The sequence below is a fragment of the Phyllobates terribilis genome, unplaced genomic scaffold, assembly GCF_046119375.1.
Source record: "Phyllobates terribilis strain yellow unplaced genomic scaffold, ASM4611937v1 Scaffold_5__5_contigs__length_657084704, whole genome shotgun sequence".
NCBI lineage: Eukaryota > Metazoa > Chordata > Amphibia > Anura > Dendrobatidae > Phyllobates > Phyllobates terribilis.
The window spans coordinates 148,146,679-148,169,121 of record NW_027362765.1 but is presented as its reverse complement, the minus strand read 5'-3'; the positions used below and the strand labels follow the sequence as shown (position 1 = coordinate 148,169,121).

The 22,443-nt window shown below is 41.4% G+C and overlaps 1 protein-coding gene across 9 annotated transcripts in view; it reads right to left on the bottom strand.

Moving 5' to 3' along the window:
* TANC2 (tetratricopeptide repeat, ankyrin repeat and coiled-coil containing 2) overlaps positions 1-22,443 on the bottom strand; it is a 483,567-nt gene that overhangs the window by 127,528 nt on the left and 333,596 nt on the right. Inside the window, exon 1 of one of the 9 annotated variants that reach the window (XM_073683156.1) lies at positions 99-523. The exons of the other annotated variants lie outside the window; for them this stretch is intronic. The gene's annotated coding sequence lies outside the window, so the exon portion shown is untranslated. Of the gene's footprint in view, positions 1-98; positions 524-22,443 lie in introns of those variants that run through there. 9 annotated transcript variants of the gene reach the window in all.

Below are 22,443 nucleotides of genomic sequence, written 5' to 3'. Positions count from 1 at the left end.
GACTTGAGACAACTCATGCATGAAATGACAAGACATCCATCATCTTCCCGATCACATATGGTTCTCCCACCCCTCCATGTCCTAGAGAAATTACTTACACAGACGGTGGCTACAGCAATCTTAGAAAATCCCAAGCTCCAAGATAGCATCACTTGCTCCGTCTTGCCACTCTCGAAGACGCAGCTGTCCTTTCTATGCACCCGTACACACACATATAGGTTGTAACCGGTCCAGCTGTGTCCTGACCTCCCACGGGTCAATCCTGTCTCCAGCAGAGCAGACACTGATGCTCGATCTGCAGACACATCCGTACCTTCTCCTCCGCGATATGACAAGCTAGCACTCCTCTTCCTCCAGCGAGGCTGCAGAGGGCATCAAAATTTGTATTACTGTCCCCCCCACTAGTCCTCCTTCCTCCCCTCCTCCTAGGGCAGCACACAGGAGGGGAGTGGGATGGTGCAGAACAAGCACGGAGGGAGAGAGATGCAAAAGGCGGCGTAGGGATGCAGTTCGGTCCTGAGCTAATGAATGGTGCAGTGCTCTTGTTGTCATGGAAACGCAAAGAGGAAAGAATCATTGCCATATAAGGAGCGGTGACATGGGTTCTGGGAACAAATTAGAATATATAAAATAAAAAAGGAGAGAAAAGAAAAAAAAAAAATCAAGAAAAAAAGGAAAGCTGCCGGCGTACGCTCCGTGAATGTCGGACGGAAATTTTAATTTACTGACTGCAGAACGGTGAAGCAGAGGGCAGTGAGCGCACATCCCGGCACGGCTGTGCGTGCTAGCAAGGCCCTGCTGCGATCAGAAGGGAGCGACAGCACGAAAGGGAGGGGGGGGGGGTTTTCTGCGACAGGTGGTCCGCTGACAGGAAGAAGCAGCCTGTCCACGCCACCGGCACAATGAAGTTGAAGGAATTTTAACCTCTTCCTAACCAAGCAGCAGCTCCTTTCCATCACGTTTTTTTTTTCCTTTCGAGTAAGGGGTTAGATGAAATGATTTCGCTGCACGTTAAGATTTTCCTGCTGGGCATAACACAAAGAGACTTGTCACGGTAGACATACACCACGAGGCGCTCTCAGGCAATCATCCCCTTTTAGAAGTAAGTTTATTGGATTATGCAGCCAGATCCATGCAATCAAGTTTCTAGGGAGGAAGAAAACTACTCCATTATGCCAAGATCCACCTTCCCATGTCTAATGCACTGGTAGCATGGACCGAGGGCCATAATATCATCTGATAATGATGGAAGCCCAAGTGATGTCATACGGAGACTCGTCTGCAGTGAGATCCTACAGGGAGGCTGGAGGAGTCCCGGAGAGGAGTCCCGGAGAGGAGTCCCGGAGAGGAGTCCCGGAGAGTCGCTGTACAACACAGCATTTCTCAATACACGAGATTCATTCCACTCCAGATGAAAAGCAGTCAGAGAGTATTGTATGTGACTGGGAGAGTGGACATCACATAGGATGCTATGCACCACTAGTGGGACACTAGTGTCCTTATTGTGAAAATCCTTGTCTGAAAGGCTGAAAGTTTAACTCAATCTCCGTTCACCTAGTTTGATTGATAACTCCTCAATGTCCCTCCTCCCTGCTGCTGTTGAAATCTCACACTGTTCAGTACAAGCTGCAGCTGTCAAGTTGCATGAGCAAAGACTAGATACACTTGGACTTCTGAATTAGAAAATAACAGGAGAACAAGAAAAGTGCATTATGCAGTTCTGCAAATAAACGCAGTACTCCGAGGCGGTTCCGTACACTTGATGCGTCTGTGTGAGACACAATTGTGGAAAGGTATCAAATACGGTTCTAGCTACTGCAGCTCCTTTGGCTGGTAGATCTGACATGGTAATGTAATTAGTAAAGGGATAGCAGGTAATCTGCACTGTTGGTATACAACCGATCGAGGAGTCATGACTAGTGATGAGCGAGAGTGCTCGTTTACTCCTTTAAACAAGCACGCTCGGGTACTTACCTAGTAGTTTCAGCGTGCTCGGCATTTCAGTTACAACCGCCGCGGCTGCATGTGTTGCGACTGTCAGGCAATCCCTACATGTGTCACAGCAGCAACACATGCACAGTACCCGAGCATGCTCGTTTAAAGGGTTAAATGAGCACGTTCGATCATCACTAGTCAGGACCAATTGAAGATATTGACAGTGAGGTTTATTCTCGACACATTTCGAAATATTACAACTTCTTCATGGGAACCACAAAGATGGTTCTCCAGAAGAAGTTACAATCCTTCAAAATGTATTGCAATTTCTTCGCTGACTTTTCGATCAATTGTACACCAACAGCGCAGATTACCCGCTATTTCCTTACTACTTACATGGATTTATGAATTGCTTCTTTCTATAGTTGGACTAAAAGAAATGCTCATTTTAAGACCAGGATTATACAGCCATCCAGACAGATATTCAAAGTAAATACACTAGCCTCTTCAAGTCTAAGACAACTATTTAATTTTATTATTATTTATCTGACTTAAATGGCGCTATTTATTTTTTCTCCTGCCCTCACTGTTCGAGAGATAATGTTCCCCTCTTCCCTGCATATAAATCTGGCTGGGGTTTTTTAAGCCAACTGGGTGTGGTCCTCTAGAAGACTCCCATAAAGGAGAATTGAAGACCACACCCACTTAGTCAAAAAACTAGATTTACATATGTGGAAACGTGGGCAATATTTCAGGAAGAGAGAAGCGGTGGAACAAAAGAAAAACATCGCTGGATTCAGAAGAACACCGGCATTTACACCATTTTAAAAAACTACATACCTATGGCAAGTGACGGGTTTTATTTAACACAGGTACATTCTAAATTCTACTATCCTAATTACCTAAACTCTAATTATGCAAATTACTACATGCTGATAGAATTATTAATAACAATCATAAATACAAATCCACTAACGATTCAAGCTCGTTGTTGGCCGCACATTCTCAAATACTTGTACAAACCACAGTGACAAATGTGTGCTGGTGGCAAATGCACTTAAAGGGGCAGTGTACTTAAAATTGATAGAGTCTATAGATTCTCGTGCAGTTATAAATATATAGTTTACATTTGTGCTTGTTCTGCGATTGCCATGGTGGTATAAACAGACTAACATGACTATAGACTAGCCAAGCATATCATTCATACTGCTGATTTCCAACGCTTCACTTGAGGTACACCAAGCTACAATTCTACTTTATTGTCGAAGCAATTTCTGCAAGATCTGGTTTCTGCGCAATTTTCTGTTACTGGCAGATGATGTTCCATGGGGTAGCTTAATTCTCCTCCCTCTAATGAAAGGAGCACCCAGTACAGTCGGGTCCGATAGCATCTGTGCAGCTTATAGCAATCGCCCACAGAGGGGAGAATAGAAAGGGACATCCAGGCACTTTTTAAAGCATTTGGACCCCTTTAAAGGGAATATATCACCATGCTTTTGGCACCTAATCTGAGAGCAGCATAATGTAGGGGAAGAGACCATGATTTCAGTGATGTGTCACTTACTGGGCTGCTTTATGTAGTTTTCATAAAATCACTGTTTCATCATAGGAAGATTATCATTAGAGGACCAGTAAACCTGCAGCCAGGTAGTGAAGCAAATTCATGAGCTCTGTATAACCCTGTCCCTCCACTGATTGGTAGCTTTCTGCCTATGCACAGTGAACACAAGAAGCTGCCAATCAGTGGTGTGGGTGGGGTTATACAGAGCTCAGTATTCATATAACTGCTAGATCTACAGGAGATAATACAATGATTTTATAAACATGACAGAAAGCAGCCCAGTAAGTGATACATCTTTGGAATGAGGGTCTCTGCTCCTACATTATGATGTTTTCAGATGGGGGGGCTAAAATCTGGTGACAGATTCCCTTTAATGTGCAATAACCGCTTACACTTTTTTTTTTCTCCGCAAACTAGAGGACTTAATACTAAAAAGGTTTTAAGACACAAAAGCAATGATGTAATAAACATGCGATGATGCATGAACGCTTCCTCCAAGCCAGCTTATAGCGGTGCGGTGCCATCATCTTGATTACATAAACTATTGTAGAAAAAATGCTCAAAGGAAATTAAAGCAGAATACAATTGACACGGAACAATCGGAGAGCAGCGCCGTACGTGTGATAAAGAAAGCCTAACGCAATAGAAAGCGCTCTTGCGCCAGTAGATTATGAGAAGGGTGTGGGTGAGGGGGTGACAGAAGACAAATAATACAACAGCAATGGAGGGAGAGCTGATTAATACCTCGGTGCACACGATTCACTGCACGCTGCCACGCTCCTCATTTCTCGGAGGTCACAAACCTTCCATGTCTCATTTTGCTGTAACACTGCACTTAGTAAATTATTCAGCAGGCGTTGAGAGAGGCTTTCGCCCACTGACGGTAAACCAGTAGACGAGTGTTAATAAAGTGGAGGTCTTCGATACGTTCTGCTGTGACCCTTGTGCTTGATGAAGTCATTCGCCGATTGATGCAGTTGGACTGCGGTGCGAGCTTTACTCACTGGACTCTATTCATTATAAAGGATCCCAGCGACCCTCAGGTGGACCATGTAGAGACTCCACCAATGTCTACGATCACTTCCTCCAGATAGTGTGCACATTCTCAAAGTCTAACGTTTATTAACGATCACTCCAAAAGATGCCTGAAAAATCTCTCAAAAACTCTGGAAAGACTCTTCCGATTCATTTCTTCTATAAAACTATTTGACTTCATATGTACAATCTTTTGAGAGTTTTTTTTTCCCACTTCAGGTATTGAAAAAGGCCTCATGGGACAAAAAAAAAAAAAAAGAAGGTGGTGCAAGTCAACTCTTTGGGCTTGTTCACACATTGCGTTTTTTTCTGCAAGGAAAAAATAACCTGCGTTTTACAGTACCAGTAAAGTGCTGCTTATTGTTTTTCCCTTGCAGATTTGGACCTTCAAAGCGATTTTTCAAATCTGCAGCATGTCAATTCTTTCAGCGTTTTTCAAAGTAATTGAAAATAAATAAATAAATAAAAAACGCATCAAAAACCTGTATATTTTGTGCAGTGTTTTTTTTCTGCCAACATTCTAGTTTTTACAGCAGAAAAATCAGCAGTAAATACTCAACCTGTGAAGGTACCCTTTGAAGAAGGGTCTTCTGACGGTAAACACTTCAAACAGTCCAATGAAAAGGCTCAGACAAAATTTCAGAAAATGAAAAACTCCTCCAAAAACTCCCAAAAGGTGGAGTGTTTCCTGAAACAGCTCCCGCTAGAGAACTTGTCCTTTTAGACCAACTAAGAGAAGAAAAAAGAAAAATGTGCAGGAGCAGATATTAGCAGATCAATGGGTGTTGGACCCCCTTCGATCTCACATTGATGAGATATCCCAGAAATAGCTCAGTAGGTGTTAAGTTCCTGACAACCCAGTAAGCTGACCATACACAATACAAGAGGGCGGATGGTTAAATAAACGAGCACCTAAAGAACAATCGTTTCGCCGATGCAGCCAGACATTTAAGTCCATATTAGCAGTTACATTTAATCAACCTGGTCATACATGTTAAAATTACTTGGAAGAACTATTTTTCTCTGACTCTTCTGTCAAGGAAAGATCATCAGGATCAAAAGATCTATTCATATGATCATTGTATTTCACCCAACAAACGATCCCTAAGCAGAAATAGATGAGACTGAAGCTAATGAAAATAAACTATGTGGGGTCCTCACATAAGTTACGTTATGTAAGGACATATATAAGGTGGTGTCAGACATGGAGATATGTGACAAGATAATGATCATAGAGCAGGCACTCTTTGGGCTTCTAGCCAATTTAAGAACACAACTACCAACCTATCCTCAGCCTAAAGCTGCTGGTAAAAGAGAGAAATCAATTGCATTGACCTGTAAAGCAGATACAGAAGAGATAGGTTAGAGGTGTAAAAGGATCTACAAGGGTAAAACCCCCAGGACTTGCTGGATGACCTTGATGGTTACTCATCTGACAATATTTGCAGGTCACATGAACACGGTCTCAAAATCTAAAGGGGAAGTTTGAGTCTATTGCATGTCAGTGCCGTATGCCATAGAACAGCCTAGACCTTATGTGAAAACAAAGTAGATAATTTAAAGGGACACTAAAATACTACCTATTTACTGTAAATGTTCACTATTATCAGCATTTCAAGTTGGGAAGAGGCTGACTGTGATTATCTTCAATGAAATTACTACTGAGAAGTCCCAAAAAAATCCTTGCCCTATTACGTCACCTCATAAATCTCCAGGTCTTTGTTCCCTCAGATACATTTACAAAGATATGATAGAAGCTCTTTCTAAAAGCTGAATGTTTATTGGCTGATGACTTCATGTTACTATAACTTTAATTAACCACTTCGCGCCAGAGCCTGTTTTTGCCTTCGTGACCAGGCCAATTTTTTCAATTCTGACCACTGCCAGTTTATGAAGTAATTACTCTGGAATGCTTCAACGTATTCCCCTGATTCTGAGATTGTTTTTTCGTGACATATTGTACTTCATGATAGTGGTAAAATTTCTTCGATATCACTTGCGTTTATTTGTGAAAAAATCGGAAATTTGGCGAAAATTTTGAAAATTTTGCAATTTTCAAACTTTGAATTTTCATGCCCTTAAATCAGAGAGATATGTCACACAAAATAGTTAATAAATAACATTTCCCACATGTCTACTTTACATCAGCACAATTTTGGAACCCAAATTTTTTTTTGTTAGGGAGCTATAAGGGTTAAAAGTTGACCAGCGATTTCTCATTTTTCCAACAAAATTTACAAAAACATTTTTTTAGGGACCACATCATATTTGAAGTCACTTTGAGGGGTCTTTATGACAGAAAATACCCAAAAGTGACACCATTCTAAAAACTGCACCCCTCAAGGTGCTCAAAACCACATTCAAGAACTTTATTAACCCTTCAGGTGCTTCACAGAAATTTTTGGAATGTGGAAGAAAAAAATTAACATTTAACTTTTTTCACAAAAATGTTACTTTAGACCCAATTTTTTTATTTTCACAGGGGTAACATGAAAAAATGGACCCCAAATTTTTTTGTGCAATTTCTCTTGAGCGTGCTGATACCCCATATGTGAGGGAAAACCACTGTTTGGGCGCACGGCAGGGTTCGGAAGGGAAGGAGCGCCATTAGACTTTTTGAATGTAAAATTTGTCTGAATAATTAGTGGACGCCATGTTGCGTTTGGAGAGCTCCTGATGTGCCTAAACAGTGGAAACCCTCCACAAGTGACACCATTTTGGAAACTAGACCCCTTAGGGAACTTATCTAGATGTGTGTTGAGCACCTTGAACCCCAAGGTGCTTCACAGAAGTTTATAATATTGAGCTGTAAAAATAAAATTTTCACATTTTTCCCACAAAACCGTTTTTCATCCCTTAAATTTGCATTATCATAAGGGTAATAGGATAAATTGCACCATGAAATTTGTTATGCAATTTCTCCTGAACACGCTGATACCCCATATGTGGAGGCAAATTACTGTTTGGGCACATGGCAGGGTTTGAAAGGGAAGGAGCGCCATTAGACTTTTTGAATGTAAAATTTGTTTGAATAATTAGCAGATGCCATGTCACATTTGGAGAGACCCTAATGTGAATAAACAGTGGAAACCCCCCACAAGTGCCACCATTTTGGAAACTAGACCCCTTAGGGAACTTATCTAGATGTGTGGTGAGCACCTTGCACCCCCAGCTGCTTCACAGAAGTTTATAATATTGAGCCGTAAAAATAAAATTTTCACATTTTTCCCTCAAAAAATGTTTTTCATTCCCTAATTTTGTATTATCATAAGGGTAACAGGATAAATTGCACCATGAAATTTGTTGTGCAATTTCTCCTGAACACGCCGATACCCCATATGTGGAGGCAAATTACTGTTTGGGCACATGGCAGGGTTTGAAAGGGAAGGAGCGCCATTTGACTTTTTGAATGTAAAATTTGTTTGAATAATTAGCGGACGCCATGTCACATTTGGGGAGCCCCTAATGTGCCTAAACAGTGGAAACCCCCCACAAGTGCCACCATTTTGGAAACTATACCCCTTAGGGAACTTATCTAGATGTGTGGTGAGCACCTCGCACCCCCAGCTGCTTCACAGAAGTTTATAATATTGAGCTGTAAAAATAAAATTTTCACATTTTTCCCACAAAAACGTTTTTCATCCCTTAATTTTGCATTATCATAAGAGTAACAGGAGAAATTGCACCATGAAATTTGTTGTGCAATTTCTCCTGAGTACATCGATACCCCATATGTGGGGGAAAACCACTGCTTTGGTGTACGGCAGGGTTCGGAAGAGAAAGGAGCGCTATGTTGGCTGGGATAGGCAGCAGACACCATGTCACATTTGAAGAGTCGCTGACATGCCAAAACAGCAGAAACCCCCACAAGTGACCCCATTTTGTAAACTACACCTCTCAAGGAATTCATCTAGGGAAGTAGTGAGCATTTTTTAATTTTTTAATTTATACCATTGGGCAGTGAAAAAAGCATAATTATATTTTTACCACAAAAAAATGTTTTACCCTCAGATTTTACATTTTCACACAGGGCAATGGGTAAAAATGGTGCCGAAATGTGTCACACAATTTCTTCTAAAAGTGTCAATACCCCATATGTGGCTGTATCGTACCACTTAGCCATACGGTGAGATTTGAGGGGGAAGGAGCGCTATTTGACAATTGGAGAACAAATTATTGTAGAATAGGCATTTGGATTTGGGAGCACAAAATTTTCTGAATTTCTTTTGGGGGGCAAGGACCATTTTGCTTTTCCAGAGCCTTTCTGCTACCAGTAACTTGGAAGTCCCTTATATTTTTAACAGATGATGGACCTGAGTGGGGACTAGCTTTTTTTGAGGACTGAGTTGAAGCTTTTATTGGGAACATTTTACGTAACATTTATCCGGCGCTCTAGGCTGAGCACTTACATCGGGGTTTCCATCTAATTTTCCAAGTGATGTAATTCAGATGAAACCCCTGCAGGATCCATTCACTGTAATGAGGCAGCAGAGTTACTCTGGACTCCGTGTGGCCTCTGTTTAGTGGTGTCCTTTTTTTCAGAAGTGCACAAAACTGTGGCCAACCGCACTTTTATGCAAGCCTAAAACAAATGACACCGTGGGATCCCAGGCTAGACGGCATCCACAGTGGCCTATATCTGCCTCATTACAGGGAATCTTCCATCATGGGTTCTGGCTGAATCACGTATTTCAGAGATTTACACGGAAACTCTGGTGTAAGTGCTCAGCGCAGAGCACAGGATAAATGTGAGCAGAGCCTTACTGGGATCTTTGGGAGACATAATAAACAAATCAGTAGCAGGTGAATAATATTTGTTTTATTTATTTTTTATGCCGTTCCTAGTGTGATATAACGGATTAGATTACTTTATTCTTCGGGTCGGTGCGATTACAGAGATACCAGATTTATATCGGGTTTTTATGACTGACAGTTGTCACACACTAAAATACGCTTTTTTTGCAAAATCTAGTTTTTGCATCACCATATTTTGAGAGCTATAATTTTTCCATATTTCGGCCGATAGAGTCATGTGACGGCTTGTTTTTTGCGGGACGAGTTGAAATTTTTATTGGAACCATTTTTGGGCACGTGACATTTTTTGATCGCTTTCTATTCCGTTTTTTGGGAGGTAAAGTTAACAAAAACAAACACTTCAGGAATTGTTTTTTGAGGTTTTTTTTATGCCGTTCTGCGTGTGGTAAAAGTGATCAGGCAGCGTTATTCTTCGGGTCAGTACGTTTACAGCGATACTACACTTACTGTATTTTTTTTATGTTTTGGCGCTTTTACACAATAAAACAATTTTATAGAAAAAAAAATATTTTTTTTGCATTGCTTTATTCTGAGCGCTATAACTTTTTTATTTTTTGGCTGATGGAGCTGTATGGCGGCTTTTTTTTGCGGAACAAGATGACGTTTTCAGTGGTACCATTTTTATTTCTATTCTGCTTTTTGATCGCATTTTTTTCCACTTTTTGTTTGGCGATATGATGAAAAAGCATATTTTTTTGCTCCGTTTTTTATTTATTTTTATTACGGTGTGCACAGAAGGAGTTAATTAGTGTGACAGTTTTATAGCTCGGGTTGTTTCGGATGCGGCGATACCAAATATGTGTACTTTTTTTGGTTTTGTAATAATTTACGGATTTATTGGTTTAATATTTTATTTATTTATTTTTATTTATTTTGTGATTTTTTTTTTAATAGTTTAAAAACTTTTTTTTTACTTTTTTTTACATTTTTACTTAGTCCCTGTATGGGACATTAATTTTTATTTTTCTGATCACTGATCTCATGTAATGTAATACACATATATTACATTATATGAGATCTTCACTGACTGTTTCAGTCAGAGTCTCCTGTCTGACTTCAGCTACATACAGGCTGAAGTCAGACAGGAAGGACACCATATATGGCAGAGCTGGAGGCGGTCATGTGACCTCCAGCTGCCATAGCAACCCCAGGTCCTCAAACGAAACGGAGGTCTTCGGAGGTAAGTAAGACGACCCCCTCTCTTCCTGCTGTCTCCTATATGCCGCGATCACTATAGATCACAGCATATAGAAGACAGCAAAGGGTTAACATCACTGGGACCTGATCTAATCAGGTCCCGATGATGTACCCTGTCAGAGCTAATGCTCTGCACCGGAATCGCAGTGCTTGCAGGACCCTGGGGGTCCTGAGCACTGCGAGACCACCCACCGTTTTTAAACGTCGGCACTGCACAGAGCCCGGCAAGCGCCGACGTTTATCTACAGTGGGCGGTCGGGAACCGGTTAAGGATAGTGGTCACATGACGTCAGCTTTGATTTTAAAAATTATTTCTTGCTACTTGCCCGATCCTCCTTTCTCCAACCATCAGAAGATACGACCCCATACACATTAGTTTGTCAGCCAAAATCAGTAGGTATGGATGACTTTCATCTAGTGTGTATGGCCGGAAGAACCTGTACCCATCATTACAAATTTCTATTTCATATATCTCAATTATTAAGCAGCAATACTTAAGGTATGTCCGTTTGATTTTTCTTATTTACGGAAACAAAGCAAACAGTGCCAGACATATTAAAAGGAAATGTTTTAATCAGAAAATGATTCTTTGTTTATATCATGTCTGTGTAATACATACAAGTGCTTCTCACTAAATTAGAATATCATCAAAAAGTTAATTTATTTCAGTTCTTCAATTCAAAAAGTGAAACTCATTATATAGAGTCATTACAAACAGAGTGATCTATTTCAAGTGTTTATTTCTGTTAATGTTGATGATTATGGCTTACAGCCAATGAAAACACAAAAGTCATTATCTCAGTAAATTAGAATAATCAACAAAAACCACCTGCAAAGGCTTCCTAAGCATTTAAAAAGGTCTGTTAGTCTGTTTCAGTAGGCTCCACAATTATGGGGAAGACTGCTGACTTGACAGATATCCAGAAGGCAGTCACTGACACACTCCACAAGTCCTCCATACAGAATAATGAGTCCCACATAGTCCTCCAGCAGTAGATTCTAAGAAAACCACCAGACTCAGCATTCATGATCTGCATGTTTTTGAGTCTGTGTGTTTGAATAATTAATTGAAAGGGGGTGTGTTCAAAATAATAGCGGTGTGGAGTTCAATTGGTGAGGTCAATCATTCTGTTAATAAACAGGTGTGAATCAGGTGGCCCTTATTTAAGGGTGAAGCCAGCAAATGTTGGACATGCATTTCTCCTTGAAAACCTGAGAAATATGGGTCGTTCGAGACATTGTTTAGAAGAACAGCGTACTTTGATTAAAAAGTTGATTGGAGAGGGTAAAACTTATAAAGAAGTGCAGACAATGATAGGCAGTTCAGCTAAAATGATCTCCAATACTTTAAAATGGAAAACAAAACCAGAGAGACGTGGAAGAAAACTGAAGACTACCATTCGAATGGATCGAAGAATAGCCAGAATGGCAAAGGCTCAGCCAATGATCAGCTCCAGGATGATCAGACAGTCTCAAGTTACCTGTGAGTACTGTGACAGTTAGAAGATGCCTGTGTGAAGCTAATCTCTTAGCAGGAAGTCCCCGCAAAGTCCCACTGTTAAAAAAAAGACATGTACTGAAGCGGATACAATTTGCCAAAGAACACATCAACTGACCGAAAGAGAAATTGAGAAACATTTTGTGGACTGATGAAAATAAAATTGTTCTTTATGGGTCCAAGGGCCGCAGACAGTTCGTCAAATGACCCCCAAACTCTGCATTCAAGCCACAGTACACTCTGAAGGCATTTTCCACCTGCACTAGAAGCCTCAGCAGCTCTCCTTCTGCATTTCTGTTTTATTTCTTCCCTCTATTTCCCTTTTTCTCTTCGGCTATGTGCCCACGTAGCAGATTTGATGCAGAGCGTATTTGCCCCTCTCTGGCAGAAAAAAGCGCATGCAGATTTACATGCGTTTTTTCTGCCAGAGAGAAGCGTTTTTTCAGCGTTTTTACATGTGTTTTTTCTGCCAGAGAGAAGCGTTTTTTCAGCGTTTTTACATGTGTTTTTTCTGCCAGAGAGAAACGTTTTTTCAGCGTTTTCGCATGCGTTTTTTCAAGCTGTTTTCCAAGCGATTTTGAAAAAGTGCTTGACAAGTTGGTCACACAATATAAATCCATGCAACCGGCATGGATTTATAATGTGTGAACAACTGATGCTTTAAATGCAGCATCTATAGTAAAAAAAAAAAAGAGAATTAAAAAGTTAAAAATAAAAAAAAAACCTGTATATTCACCTCTCCAGTCTCCTCCAGTCTGCTCCCGGGCGCGTCCTCTCGCTTCGTCGTCCCGCAGTGTACTGTCAGAACCTGCGGTGATGTCATTCAGTCAGCTGATGGTCACGTGACCATCACCTGACCGCCGACGTTAGCGGTCGTGTGACCATCAGGTGACTAAATCACGGCACCGCAGGTCCTGACAGTATACTCCGGGACGACGAAGAGAGAGGACGCCGCCGGGAGCAGACTGGGGGCCGCCGGAGAGGTGAATATACAGGGGTTTTTTTATTTTTAAATTTATTTCACCGCGTGGTAGCTGGAATGAAGAGGAGTTGTAGTCTCATATCATCCCGGGTACCACACGCACCACGATTACGCTGAAAATTCGCGGCCATTGAATTTAATTGAAACGCAGCAAATCCACATATACCTGCGGGTTTGCTGCGTTTCAATGTTCCTCAATGGCCGCGAATTTGCAGCGTAATCGCGGTAGAAATGGTCATGCTGCGTTTTGCAACGCAATGCGAATTTGGCGTGCTAATTAGCGCATCATGTGCACAGCACATCCGAATTCACATTGCTTTGCATGGCAGACTACAAGCGTTTTCGCAGCCGTAAAAACGCTACGTGGGCACTTAACCTTCCCCTCTTCACAGAATTTTAGGCAGCAAGCATAATTTGATCCCGCACTGCAGACAGATTTGTAGACAGATTTGAGTAGCTTTTGACAGAGAGTGATCAATGCAGGAGAGAAAAAGTGACTGATGAGTGGAGAAAGAAGCCAACAAAGTTACATTTTTTTATCTTCACTTCTAATGTTGCTTTACGAAGAAAAGTCTAGTTACTATTCAACTTTCTCTCCTCAGATAACCAAACAACCTGATGTCGAGAATACTATTTGAGCCTTACAACTTAGTACATCTATTAATGAATGGGTCTTTGAGTTATCTTGATGTCCCAATCCAAGAAAGGAGGAGTTGCAACCAACGCTGGTAACGGGGGACTAAACAAAGGGTCAATAATGGGTAGTAGATGTTGTCACGCATATCCCAGCCTTATTTATGACAATCAATTATTGAAAGGCCAAATGAGTGAGACAAAGCACATCACGGAGCTCAGTCTGTGACCGCTGGAATTCAGTTTTCCATAGGGACTCCGACTTAATTAAGAAATCCTAAGCAGGAAGAAGCTAAAGTCACTGTATACATCACGGTAATTACATCAAAAGAAATTTACAACCAGCTCGTTTTTAATTACCCTGCAGTTAGTGTAATTAGCGGCACCTAACGGAATGTATTCTCTTGTAATCAATGATAAAATCTCAATGAAAACAATGGAAAGTCGGCTTGGGGATGAGAAGGTGACTGACTGCAGGGACAGAATGGAACACCTGAGGAAGGAAACCGACACTGGGGTCTCCAACTAACACAAAAGGAATATTTCAAGGGATGAGATGTATATTTCAGCAACGCTTTGACCACCACCAAATGCTTTGCAAACCAAAAATGGCAAGAACCAGTTACTAAAGTATGTGACTTTTCAAGAACAGAAAGACAAATAGTGGGACAACATCTGTATCAGATGTGACCACCTTAATTGTTAAAATGATGGGCAAACCATTGGTCTTAGAGGGATATCAACTTTGGTCCATTCTTGGTACAAGAAGATAAAAAATAACAGGCAGGTGTAAGGATATGGGTCCACCAGAACCCCCCATCACCTGCCCTATTTCTCTCTATAAAGTGGTTTTCAGCGAGAAAATATGTTTCAACTTTGAATAATGAGATTTATAACTTATCAATATAATTCAAATGAACCCCTACCGTCAGACATCTTTTCTGGTCAGTGGAGTTCAGCAGCTCCACTTTTGGCCCGATGCTCAACACAGAAGAGCGCTTCCTGTGTCATCATATAATCTGTGCTGTGCATGAAGGGGGCTGGCTGGCTGTTTATTGTAATAGCTAAGAAGTCGCTCATCACTGTTATGGTTGCTGCTGAGAAGGGGGATGACTTAGCTATGGAAATAAGCAGCCATCAAGCCCCTTTCACGCTCAGCTTAGGTGCCAAGCACAGGACTAGAAATAAAGCTACCAGTATCCAGGTGGAACATATTAGTATGTTATATAGATTGCCATTTACTGCTGACTTATGTATATATTTTGGGGCTGAAAAACCTGTTTAACCAGGAAAGGTGTATTTAAACCCTTTACTTTCAGGATCCCCTGTATAGTATGCTCACACTTGTATAGATAGATATATGAAACGCCTTACAAATGTATACAGAGTTAATAAAAATAACAACTCACTGGAAAGCAACAGATGAGAATGTTGAGTGTTATAGTTCAGCTACACCTGAGACAAAACCCCCTGATGTAACACAGCATTTAGCAGAACTGTGACTCTGCATTGATCAATGTCGCAGGGACCCCACCTCTTGCTTATAAAACGCTCTCCTCCCTCCGCCCACTCCTGTACTATTTTTGCTTCTCTCTCCCCCTCCTTTCTCCCCAAACTGTTCTCTCAGAGTTCCTGTGTGAAGATCTACTACAGCCAGGGACATTAATCTGGAGATAAAGGAGCATTAGATTACCATGATAGGAGAGACATATTAAAGGGTTATTCCCCAAATCACAATGTGATTTTATAATATTGTACACATACATTTATTCATTTGGGCCAAAAGGATTAATTTTAAAACTGCCCCGTTTGAACATATCACCCCTTAATGGATGCTCCTCCAGGTTCTATTCACCTGCTAGCTTCCATTGGGACCTTCCTGCTGTAGTTCCAGTGCTCCTAATTAATTATGCTCAGTGTAGTCTCTCACCTGGCTTCCTGCCAATATCACTCTGCTTGCCCCTGACATAGTGTGTCCTACTTAGACAATATATTCTATACCTCAGTGCATTGTCTGATCCTGTACAGTATTCTGCCTGACCGATTGTATCATTTGCCATCTACATCAGTAGATGTCTGTATTATTTCACATAATTGTTAGCTAGTTTTTAGCAGAGCTCATCTCTCCTGCTCTCCTTCACAACTAAGCTGAACTGTGTTTGTTGCCTATTGCTGACAGATTAGTGATGTGAAACTGCAAATGCTGCTCTGTTGATGCACATGGCAGAAGATAATCCTGTCTAGTAATGACAAGCTCCATTGTGAAGGAGCGCAAGAGTGTTGAGCTCTGCTAGAAACCAGCAAGCTATAATAATATAAAAATACACTGCAGCTATACTGACAGAGTTGACAGAAGATAAAATTGGTCAGACAGGGTACTTGAGTGCACAGAAGCATCAGGTGAATTCTACACTTCGATTAGCTTGATAAGTCAGAGAGGTGGTGCTAGTCCAGAGCACATGAATGGGTAAGAGGTCTGTAGCACTAAGGAGAAGAAAGTGATGATGGGAAATGTACTGATAGCAGTGTAAGAATAGGACTGAATACCATGGCAAAAGCGGAACATATGTACTTTTTAAGTCAATCTGTCATCACACTTTGCTGCCCCATCTGTCCATTATACATATGAAATGTTATTTTTTCTCCGTTATGAACTATTCCACTCCCTTATACTCAACTGAGAATGGTCACACTAGCGCCATTGCTTCCTTGGTGCAGAATTTCTCAAGCAGATACTGGCAAATCTTGACAGACCCATCTGACCATCAAGGCTCCAGTTGAGGGTTATTCCTATTTCAGCCATTCATTGCTAAGACAGGAGTAACAGTCTTTGCACCGGCCACAGGAGAGTGGGACTCAAACAACTGAGTACACCATTTCTGTAACTCCCATGGAAGTGAATGAGGGTTCCGGAAGCAGACTGGCTCGCTGTACTAGGCGGTCTCCATAACTCAGATCGATATCTAACAGCAAAGCCCTATCGGCAGTTTCCAAAGCCCTGATCACTTGTGATCCTGAATGGTTGACATGGGATTAACCCTTAAAAAAAAAAAAACAGATGGGTGTTGCAGACTTGGCTCTTGCTGTCAAAGACCCTGAAATCGCCATGGGAGTATAAATGTAGCAAGAGCCTAATTGTTTCCCGCTTTCTGAACTATATATGAAGACTGGGTCAATTGTTTTTTGTTTGACCCCATGGATGCAAAGTATGAGGGATTGACCTCTATGGGCAACATCAGCTCGCTGGGGTATTAATAACTGGATTTTAAATATGGGATGTAGAACCAAAACTCCACATTCACAGGTTACATCACAGCAAATGAGTAAATTCTACCCCGATGTGTCCCTGGGAGATGTATGAGATCTGTCATACTGAAAAATGATAGAAATGTATGGAGTCTTGAGCACATCTCAGTCAGGCTCACACATCAGCATAAACGTCAAGATACATAAATCTTAACAAGACGGCTCTTTATTCCCAGTCTCCCATTCTAGCATAAAACCTAACAAACATGGAAAACAACCGGGCCCAGATCACGCTGCGCTCCGCGTACGTCTCATAGCTGATTTGCATGTCTCCGACTTACAGCCTGGAGGGTTGAAAACACAAGACGAGATGGTGTGTGCGGAGCAGACACAGGAGCAATCATTTCCCCTAATTCTGATCACCAGAGACATGTCTGGCTTGTGTATGATCTCGGCTAGGGAAGCACTGAAAAGGGTTGCGGTGTGCTCGCCATGCATCTGTATGTCTGGGACCAAAATTGCAAGAACATCCTACCCCCCATGCACGTCACTGGGAGCCGCAGCTAGCCACGGAGCTAGAAACCAGCACGTCACTCCTTCCGACTCTGACGCTCTGTTACACAGCAGGTCTTGTTAATTCCTTACACAAACCTGCGCCGTGAGCAAAGCCTGCGCTCAGCAACGCCATGGACAGAATAGCTAATGAGCCACGCAGGAGCCGGCAGGTTACACTTACAATACTCCTTATAATAATGGCTGTGCTGACAATGAGGAGTCATAAGTAGAGTTTACTTCTCCTGACTTACAACATTAATTATCGCCAATCGGTATACATTTACGGTCGTTTAATAGCTTGGCGGACTGGAACAGATCATTTAGTGGCCATAGGCTGCCATGTTTACGCTTGTGCTGCCGAGAATGATGATCTTTGGTGCAACACAAAACATCATTTCACCAGACGAACAAGAGTTTTGCACGTTAATCAACTGCCTGTTGAGACAGCACAATTATCGAGAAACAAACACTCCTAAGAACGCTTGTTCACGAACCCTTATGCCAATCAAATATTACCCACTCTGTACTGGCATTACACACCTAAACCATGTACAATATTATCCAACTACAGCCATGTTCACCTAGGCAGGATATCCACGATAAAATACAATCCCCATCCAATCCAGTCATATTGATTTTCCATTTAGAAGCTCCTGGCAAGAATGGGGTCTTCTGAACACCACTAATAATCTGCTATACAGGGTGATAAATTATAGATCATGTTATATTGGTCAGACAGTAGAAACAATATACACACACCCAGCGTAACACACTGACATACCGTATATCTCAGCCTGCCAGAGATGAAATATTGATCATGGTGGGAGGTATTCATCTACAGAGAGTAAGAAGAAATCCTTCTCTTCACTCCGCAATGACTGACAGAGTTAAAAGACAGCCAGTAACTGAGCAGAACATGAAGTGCTCCTAATGTATGGAAGCCGCTATACATATATACATACATTACTGCATATCTCTGCTGTTCTTATCTGTTACAGGGGAGCAACTCACCTTAAGCTGATACATTAAATCACTGATGGCCAAACCGGCTGACCATCTAATGTATACAAGAGTACCCAAGCGCCCCTACCCCCACTATAGATGTAAGGAGATAGAAGGATGGCACAGTTGGATTTCAGCATGCCCAATCCTTTTGTTCTAGAAGAGATAGGTGGCGGCTACAGTTGTTTGACAGTAGCTTAATATCTGTTTCAAATGACCTCTGATCATCTAGAGAACAACGGAAAGGACACCATTGTAGGCATTTACTACAGGCCACCTGGGCAAGCTGAAGATATGGATGAACTCTTTATGTATCAAATGACCAAGTTCTCCAAAAAATATGACGTAGTGGTCATGGGAGATTTCAACTATCCAGACATTTGTTGGGAATCTCTCTCAAGTAAAACTAACAGGTCAAGCAAATTCTTATCCTCTCTTGCTGACAACTTTATCTTCCAAAAGGTAGGGGAGAAAACAAGGGGATCTGCTACTTTGGATCTAATCCTTATAAACAGGGAGGAAATGGTTGAGGAGGTAAAGGTGGCTGGGACCCTAGGAGGCAGCGATCATGCTATTATAGAATTTTGGATAACTAGAGGAGGAAGACATGTGAAGACTCAAACTTCAAGGTTAGATTTTAGAAAGGCAGATTTTAAGAGACTCAGAAAGAGAATAGGAGGGATCCAATGGCTTGATGTCCTTAAGGACAAAAATGTCCAGGAAGGATGGGAAATTTTTAAAAATGAGATTCTCAAAGCACAATCGTTAACAATCCCGAAAAGTAGGAAGAATGGGAAGCATTTAAGGAAACCAGGATGGATGAACACAGAACTTAAACACATGCTAAAAAGAAAGAAAGAAATGTTTATTAAATGGAAAGAGGGAGGCATATCTAAAGAAGATTATAATGCAGTCTGCAGATCCTGCAGGGCACGTATCAGGTTAGCTAAAGCGGACAATGAATTAAGGCTTGCAAGAGATGTCAAAAGCAATAAAAAAGGATTTTGGGGGTATGTCAAAAGTAAAAGAAAAGTCAAAGATGCTATAGGATTTTTACAGGATGAAAATGGAGAAATGGTAAGAGAGGATGTTGAGAAGGCCGAACTTTTTAATTCCTATTTTGCATCTGTTTTCTCTCAGAAAGAAAATGTAACATCAACTGATTTTCACTGTCCTTTTAAAGGAATAGAGGAATCCAAGTTATCTGTAAACAGAAAGATTGTGAGGGAATATTTAGCTAACATAAATGAGTTCAAGTCTCCAGGTCCAGATGAATTACACCCCAGAGTACTGAAGGAGATCGTAGAAGAAATTTTAGAACCACTCTCCATAATCTTTGAAAATTCTTGGAGAACAGGAGAAGTCCCAGAAGACTGGAGAAGAGCAAATGTTGTTCCTATCTTCAAAAAGGGGAAGAAGGTGGACCCAGGGAACTATAGGCCGGTGAGTCTGACTTCTATACCAGGAAAGATCTTTGAACAAATTATTAAACAACATGTATGTAAGTACATGGATAAGAATGAAGTGATTAACCAGAGTCAGCATGGGTTTGTAACTAACAAGTCATGTCAGACTAACTTAATTTCCTTCTATGACAGAATCACTGACTGGGTGGATCAGGGAAATGCTGTAGATATAGTATATCTTGACTTCAGCAAAGCATTTGACAAAGTATCTCACACCATCCTTATTGAAAAAATGACCAAGTATGCAATGGACCAGGCAACTGTTAGGTGGATTCATAACTGGCTTAGTGATCGGACTCAAAGGGTGGTTGTAAATGGCTTCACATCCAGCTGGATGAATGTCTCAAGTGGGGTACCACAGGGCTCCGTCCTGGGACCTGTATTGTTCAACATCTTTATCAATGATTTAGATGAAGGAATTGAGGGTAAACTGATTAAATTTGCTGATGACACAAAGCTAGGAGGGATAGCTAATACTAGAGAAGAGAGAGAGAGGATTCAAAAAGACCTAAATAAACTGGAGCAGTGGGCAGCAACCAACAGAATGGTTTTTAACAGGGAAAAATGCAAAGTACTACATCTGGGCAATAAAAATGAAAAAAGCAGATACAGAATGGGAGGAATAGAGCTAAGCAACAGTACATGTGAAAAAGACTTAGGTATACTAATAGATCATAGACTGAACATGAGTCAACAGTGTGATGCAGCAGCAAAAAAGGCAAATACAATTCTGGGATGTATTAACAGAAGCATACAGTCTAGATCACGTGAAGTCATTATCGGTCTTTACTCCTCTTTGGTCAGACCTCATCTGGAATACTGTGTACAGTTTTGGGCACCACATTTTAAAAAAGACATAGACAAACTGGAGCAAGTTCAGAGAAGAGCGACCAGAATGGTGACTGGTCTGCAAACCATGTCCTATGAGGAACGGTTGCAGGATTTGGGAATGTTTAGCTTGCAAAAAAGAAGACTGAGAGGAGACTTAATAGCTGTCTACAAATATGTCAAGGGCTGTCACATTGTAGAAGGATCATCTTTATTCTCATTTGCACAAGGAAAGACTAGAAGCAATGGGATGAAACTAAATGGGAGGAGACACAGATTAGATATTAGAAAAAACTTTTTGACAGTTAGGGTGATTAATGATTGGAACAGGCTGCCACGAGAGGTGGTGAGTTCCCCTTCAATGGACGTCTTCAAACAGAGGCTGGACAGACATCTGTCTGAGATGATCTAGTGAATCCTGCTTTGAGCAGGGGGTTGGACCAGATGACCCAGGAGGTCCCTTCCAACTCTACCATTCTATGATTCTATGATTCTATGATCTACACGGGCCAATTGTACTTCAGATGTGCACAGAACTCTCTGTAATTACAGATTACTATTATATCAGATCGCTCAGTGAACATAGGCTGCCACTATTCTCGGCAGCGCAGGTCTTGTTTGCACATGACAATGTGCTGCAGAGAACAGTGATCTTTTGGGCAAACTAAATGAGCCATGTGCTGCTAATAAAATGCTTGTTCGTAGGGTAATTGCCGGCAAGTTTACACAAGCGGATAATTGGGAACGAGAGTTCTTACAAACAGCTTGTCTAAGAGAGTCTTTACTCCTCTGTCCCCATAGAGAACAGATGCACACTGAGTCAAGTCAATCATGCATCTCGGGAGAGAACGCTTTCTCCAAATGTGGTTTCACCCGACAGCCATCCGCTGTACAGCTGGAAGATGATCAAAGCAAACGACTTCAATCGCTCGTCAAGAAAAACTGAATAACAATTCACCATTTTAGCCGGCTGATGACAGACTGTCGCAGTGTTCTAAGATTGTCTTATCGTCACTTGTCTGTGCCCAGTGTTATTGAATACGTATGGAAAATATGGCTGTAATGGTCCGCGTGGACTAAAATGTGCATCAGTGTAAGGATGGTTCACTACACAATCATTGATACAACGGTTGGTCGACCATCAACCTACTTCCGGCTGATGTCTTTGGCCAGCTTTCATGTAACATTAAGACAGTGAAATATCTTTTAATGGACTTTGGACATGAAGAAACAGACTGAGCAGTGGTAAGAGATTGAGGAGACATCTCACCGAGTTTAGGTGTTGGTGAAGTAAACCATGTGCGCCAGCTGACAAAGGACAGCAATTCCCTTTGTCAAACACTGCAAGTGTAGCGTAAATTTAGACTTCTGGGGTCATGGACACCAGGCACCACAGCAAATGACCCACTACTCCTGATGGAGACCACTACTTCATACAGAGGCAGGTTTCCTACTACTTATAATAAAGTCAGATGTGGCAAATAAGAGCAGAAAACATTTAGGTCTGACTCGGTCGTACACTGTGCAGATTCAGTGCACTTCATGGAGAATTTCTTTGGTCAAGTCCAGAAATAGATCCAAATGAGAACCTTCTCCCTCATTAGTCCTGCCTCTACCAGTGACCCAATATTGTCTCCCCCATTTAAAAATGAATTCTCTTACAGGGGTTGTCCAATACTTTTAGACTGAT